Source organism: Mastomys coucha, unplaced genomic scaffold (assembly GCF_008632895.1).
Source record: "Mastomys coucha isolate ucsf_1 unplaced genomic scaffold, UCSF_Mcou_1 pScaffold21, whole genome shotgun sequence".
Taxonomy (NCBI): domain Eukaryota; kingdom Metazoa; phylum Chordata; class Mammalia; order Rodentia; family Muridae; genus Mastomys; species Mastomys coucha.
The window spans coordinates 27,753,920-27,760,264 of NW_022196904.1; the positions used below are offsets into that span (position 1 = coordinate 27,753,920).

A 6,345-nucleotide genomic window follows, 5' to 3' on the forward strand; every position below is an offset into this window, starting at 1 on the left:
AGGAGGGAGTGAGGGAGTGAGGGAGGGAGGGAGGGAAGGAGAGGGAAGGAATACTGTTCTGTACAGTATCTAAACCTCCTACTAGGCCAGGTGCAGCTTGTGTGCAACCAGGCTGTGGCCTCTGACTAGAGCAAGCCTGAAAGGTCTGTATTTCCCCATTGACATGGCCATAGAGTGAAGGCAAGGCCTGAAACTCAGCCTCTGGCAGCCTGGGTTTCCCACACTGTGTCTCAGAGATACAGAGAAGCTCTGGCCACTGGCGTTTCTCTTTGGGAGTGCCATCCATGTTCCTGAGAGTGTCCCCTTCAGACCACTGTCCTTGGTCCTCCTTTCTGCCACATACAGGACCACCTGCTGTTGTGAGGCACCAGCTCATCCTGTAATCCAGGCCTGAAGCCCCCTGCCATTTCCCCAGGCACTCCCCACTGTTTCTGCTCACACAGCCCTGTCCCCAGCAGGACGCTGCTGCCTGCCTGTCTGACAACTGTCAGCCCGAGGTGTGGACACTTTCCCCTTAGTGGCTTCCCCTTTTTCATTAGGTTTGACAATGCGTTTTTCCGAGATTAATAGTGTAGGGGGAGCCAGGATAGGAGGCTTTTAGTGGTGACAAACTGCCAGGCCCAGGTGGCTCTAGATATTGTGTTGCAGCAGGAACAGACCCAGAGCAGAGCCCTGGAGCTGGGGGAGAAGATAGTGCTGGCTGTCCTGTCCCAGGAGCCTAGATCTAACACAACTGTCCCCTCCTCCTGACCTGTCCTGTGCACAGAAGGCAGGCAAACCTGGTCCACAGACACAGGAGTGGAGTTCCTAGAGACCCCAGCTCTTCCACAGCCCCAGGGCTTCTGCAGGAGATCACGGATAGTCTACTTCCAAGGGGGTCTCACTAGAGGCAGGCCAGAGGCCAGGAAAGCTCACTTTCCAGGTCAGCTCTCCACACTCACCTGCATCTATTCTCAGTTCTGTTGGCTCCAGTCTGCCTTCCCCCTCGATCAGCCCCACTTGGGATTTCCTATATAGCAACCAAGGCTTAGAAACAGATAGGACATAGAACACAGAGCACTGGATCCTACAAATGTCCTTTGCTGTCATCTCTATTGCTACCACCATAGCACCCAGAACAGCATGCTCCATACTGATTGCTCTGGAAAGGAGTGGAAAAGCTTTTGGATACAATGAGGAAATTAAAAAAAAAAAAAAAGGGATACACATTATCCATTCTCAGAAATACTGTACATATATCTACATGCCTGAGGCACATATGTTCTCTCACGAAGCATACATGTTAACACTTATACTTGCTCAGGTGCTTGTGCATACTCTTGGTATGTGTGTTCACAGACACATAAATGCATTCACAAGCATGTATATAGAATCACGTGTGTAGAGGCACGTGTGTAAGTGTCCAGGAAAAACAGCACAGGGATGCACACATATCTACGCTTTCCTGACAATATCCTCTGGCCCCTCCTCAGGTCTATCTTGAAAGCTCTGGGATGGAAGGATCCTTGGAATCGTGGAATCTTTTGGGCCCATGAACAACTTGAGGCCCAGAGAGGTAAAGGGCAGTAAGCCTCCCAAGCCAGATTTGACCCAAATTTGTAAGACAATACTTTTCTTATTTGTATTTTGTGTGTGGGGGGGGTGGGCTGCTGTCACCCTTCTGAGAGCCTGCAATGTAAGGTGTCTAAGGTGAGGCATAGCATGCATGGGTGAGGAAACCAAACATGGGCAGGATAAGTTACTTGCTTAAAAGTAGCAAAGGTAGGCCTGACCTCCACGTGCTTGGCTTTTAGGCAGTCACTTGGACCTGTCCTGCTCTCTGTCACTTCTTCTTTCAAACCTGACCTGACTCAGAAGGAGTTCTTTCCAAGCCCCAACCCCATCATTCTGTTGGGTGCTAGGGAAGGAAGCCTGGACCTTCTAGAGGAAGTTCCTAGTTGGGTTTTTCTCCCATTCGCTCTATGTTTTGTCAAGTTAGTTGAGAGAGGGTAGCAGATATCTACCAGAGCAGTTTGCTTCAGTGAATCAGTGAATGAGCTCATATATAAGAACTCTCATTCTCTCTCTCTCTCTCTCTCTCTCTCTCTCTCTCTCTCTCTCTCTGTGTGTGTGTGTGTGTGTATTTGTGTGTGATGTGTGTATCTGTTTGTGTAGGTATTTAAGCCTGTGTGTCTCAAAGGTCAGAGTTGATAGATGTCTTCCTACATCACCTTCTGACTTATTTTCTTTTTTAAGTGGAGTCTCTCATTGAACCTGGACACCATGGACACAACTACACTACTTAGCCAATGAGCTCCATGGATTGCCTTTCTTCATCCCCTTTCTTAGCACTGAGCTTATAGATGTGTGCCTCCATATCTGCCTTCTATGTGAAAACTGGGCATCTGGATTCAGCTCTTCATGCTTGCATGGTGGGAGCTTTATGGACTGAATAGTCTCTCTAGTCCTCCATTTGGCCATTTTATGTAGCTTTATTAACCTCAAACTCATCATCCTCCTGCCTTAGCCTCCTGTGCACAGGCTCTTGCCCCTGTGCCTGGTTGTATTAGTTAACTTTATTGTTTCTCTGACCAACTACCTGGCAGAAACCACTTAAGGGAGGGTTTATTTCAGTTCATGGCACAACATGACAGAGTGACTCCTTCCATGAGACAAGAGATAAGAGGAGCTCAGGAAAGTAGGAGTGTTTGGTAGAGGCTTGTTCATTTCATGTAGTAGTGAACCAGGAAGCAGAAAGAATGGGCCAGAATAAAGGCTGGAAACAACCTGCAAAATCCTGTCCATGGTGACCCCAATTTACCAGCACTGGCGCATCTCTTATGGGTTCGATGGTCCTTCAAAATAGTGTGGCAAACTAATGACAGTGTTCAAACATGAACCGGAGGTGACACCTCAGATCCAAACCATAGTACTAGCACATGGGCATATTTTTGACACTGCATGCCTTTTACAATAAAAGTGAGAAAAAGTTATTTGAGACTTGTTTGAAGGTGCTTGGGATGGTAAAGGCACAGATGGGCTTCCCTTCACAGAGTCTCTTACTGTCCAACTGTCGGATCTATCTCAGATACATCTGTCAAAGTGAATTAATCTATAGTAATTCATTACAGAACTGCTAGGTGGTAGGTATGCAGCTGTTCACTGGGAACATCTTTCTGCTATAGAAACTGTTGGTTGGAAATAGGTAAAGGGGAGGGGAAGATGGTTAGTAGGTAGAAGGGTAGCCAAGCAAGAAGAGCTGAGTTCAATCATTATAACCCTCATAGTAGAAGGGAGGAAACCATGTCCCATAAGTTGTCCTCTGACTTCCACATGATAGTTCACACACACACACACACACACACACACACACACACACACACTCAAGTGAATAAGTACTTTAAAAGAAAAAAAGTAAAAACCTAAAACTAGCCAACCATGCTCTTAAAGTTTCCCCTGTCTCTAAGATCTTAAAAAACAAAAACAACAGAAACAAACAAACAAACAAACAAACAAAAACCTAAAGCATCATTTGTCCGTCTGAACCACTGATATCTGACACTTAACAGTGACAATCATGGAACCCTCAGTGGTAGTGTAGACCTCTGTGACACTGGGATGCCCATGGCATGCGAGGAGTCAGAGCCAAGCCTGACGACAGGGCATGAGCCTTGTCTCTGACCTCCAGGAAGGCTTCTGGTGACCATGGGTGAGCTCCCAGCTCTCCACAGTGCTCCAGAGGGCAGAAGCAAACCTGCTGTGAAGTAGAAGGGTAGACTCTAAGAAAGGTACAGCGTCCAGGACACCTATGAGAGCACCCACTAAATCTTCTAAGAAGAGTCACAGACAAGTGCCCAGGAGGCCACATTTACTACTTATAATAGACTGGGTTCCCCTAAAGTCCATGTATTAGACCCACGTCTCTAACGTGATGATATTAACTGGAGACATCACTGTATCATGAGGGTGGGGCTCTTACATACGAGTGAAGTAGGCACCTCAGAAGAGACTCGGGAGACCAGAAGCTTCACATACCAGTCAGGATGTCACAAGAAGATGCCTTCTGTGGATCAGGAGCTAGACCCTTACAAGGCACTGAGCCTACTAGGCCATTACCTTGGTTGTTAACTGCCTAGCCTCCAAATCTGTGCTTGATAGATTTCTTCTGTTTAAAGCCACCTGGTAGCTCAGAGCTCCAAAGAGACAAGCATGTAAGCCAATGGCCACTTGAGGCCAAGATGGTGCTGACCCCCTTTGTGCTTTGACCAGAGATCCTCGGAAATGTCTTGAATGAGTGAACTGGCTCTGCATGATGATGGTGTCAGGCCCTGGGGTCAAGATGGTGGTCTTTCTTTCTGAGCATCAGGAAGAAAGGTGGGAGTGGAAGTCTGGAGGGCTCGAAAAGCTTCATGACATCATCTAGAATTTTCTGTTTCTTTCTTTGCTTCTTTCTTTTTTTTTTTTTAATTATACTTAGTATTTTCTAAAAGCTATCAAATAATGGTAAAAAGAACTCTAGAATATTCTATCTCCTTGGAGATTTCTTCTCCTTCCTTCCTTTTTTTTTTTTTTTTGCTGGCCTCAGCCTCAACATCTTCTTGCCTCTTCCTCCCATATGCTTATTTTACAGAGACACATCACTACACTCAGCCTCTCTTGGGTGATGTTTCTGTCTGTTTTGTGGAATAGACTCAGCCATAATATCTCTATGATTTTTACAAATTTCTCAAATTTAGTATAGTATAGTATAGCATAGTATAGTATAAATTTCCACAAATTTAGAGTAAACTGGCTGAAACTCAGGCAGCATCAGACCTCTGAGGGCTCAGGACTGGTGTGTCCTGTAACACTTGCCAGCCACCCTCTCTGAAGTGAAATGCATTCTATCTGAGCCCCAGCTGGCTCATTGTAGCTGCCTTGAAGTCCTTGTACAAGACCAAGTAATAGAAGGCCTGTGGATTGTTACAGAGAGGGATAAACACCCCAAGGATCTAACTGGGTGATGGTGATCTTCTTGTAAGACATCTCATAACTCTACCATCTGGTTTCGCTATCCCGTGAGTATGGTCGGTCAACCAGTGTTGTGCTGAACCGGAAAGGTGTTGAGAAAGTAAGTACAGCAGCCTTTGCCATGAGTGCTGCAGAAATAGCTCCCACTTTTTACAGACCAAACGGGGGGCCAGTCCTGCCATCCCCTCTGGGTTTTTACTTTATTCCCCACATTGAGCGAGCATCACAGAAGGACACGTACCAGGAAACAGCTCTGCTATCGTGAGCCCTGAGTGTGTATGTCCAGACTCGTGGGGAAACGAGCCCAAACTGAAGAGGCAGTTCCAGCATTAAGGAGCCAGAGTGCGGTGGCACAGAAATCAATAATGCCGCTCCTCCCCCGGCAAATGAGAGCAGTGCCCCAACACACTGATCTCCCATTAATTCTGGCTGACCAACAAAGCGGAGGCCATTGGCACGCCCAGAAATCCCGACCTCCAGCCCTTGGGGGGCAGAGCCCAACCTCCCCCCAGAGGTTAATGAGGCGGTTGTGTTTCTGGTTAAAGACAGAGCAGACAAGGCCACCGGGTTCATTCAAACGTTTAGAATACAGAGCAGTTCACTGCAGAGGGAAGGCCGGTGGTGAAGAGAAGGAAGAAGGGGGGCGGGGGTGGGGGGAACGGAACCCGCAGGACCACAGACCACTCCTGACTTAGAAGGGAGGGGGGAGAGTCGCTTTTTCTTAAATCCTCTTTAGGAAGCTTCTCCTTGATGCCAGGTCTGGTGGCCAGAGAATTACAAGTTCAAGGTCAGCCTGGGTACAAACTGAGAGAGCCTGTCTCAGATACAAACACCTCTGCAATGCAATTGGCATCGTCTGTTAATGTGGGATAAGTGGCCAGGCACACAAGTAAGACCAGGTCCTATGTCAGATGTCCTCTACTCCAGACCACTTTCCTGTAGGGAAGACCAGGGTTCTGCCCCTGACCACTTCATTTTGTATTAATCTACAGCTCATGCTCAGTTGGCTCTGTTGTTGGGGTGCAATGACACTATTAGAGCAACTAATTAAAGTTCAAAAAAAATATTGTTCAAGTATTCTACTTATCAGGGCAGGGAGGAGCTTCCAAATTTAAAAAATGGAGTGATAAAACCAGTTTTGTAAACATTATTGGAATTTTATGTAAAAAAAAATTGGTGATGATGGCAGTAGTGGTGATGGTGATGATGATGATGATGATGATGATGATGATGATGATGATGATGATGATGATGATGATATGAACAAGTAGGAGTTATGTGGCCCTGACTTACCTTCTGCAGCTTTTCTCAGTCTTTCCTGGGCTTGTACCTACCCCTCCCCCCCCCCCCCCCCCC

General features: G+C 46.8%; 2 long non-coding RNA genes across 3 annotated transcripts in view; one reads left to right on the forward strand and one right to left on the reverse strand.

Annotated features, from left to right (window-relative positions):
• LOC116102045 overlaps positions 1 to 4,379 on the reverse strand; it is a 13,930-nt gene extending 9,551 nt beyond the window's left edge. Inside the window, exon 1 of the long non-coding RNA XR_004122979.1 lies at positions 4,096 to 4,379. This is a non-coding gene — a long non-coding RNA (uncharacterized LOC116102045). The remainder of the gene's footprint in view (positions 1 to 4,095) is intronic.
• A 176-nt stretch (positions 4,380 to 4,555) lies between these two features.
• Positions 4,556 to 6,345, forward strand: part of LOC116102044 — a 24,999-nt gene continuing 23,209 nt past the window's right edge. For both annotated transcript variants that reach the window (XR_004122977.1, XR_004122978.1), the window contains exon 1: positions 4,556 to 5,089. This is a non-coding gene — a long non-coding RNA (uncharacterized LOC116102044). The remainder of the gene's footprint in view (positions 5,090 to 6,345) is intronic.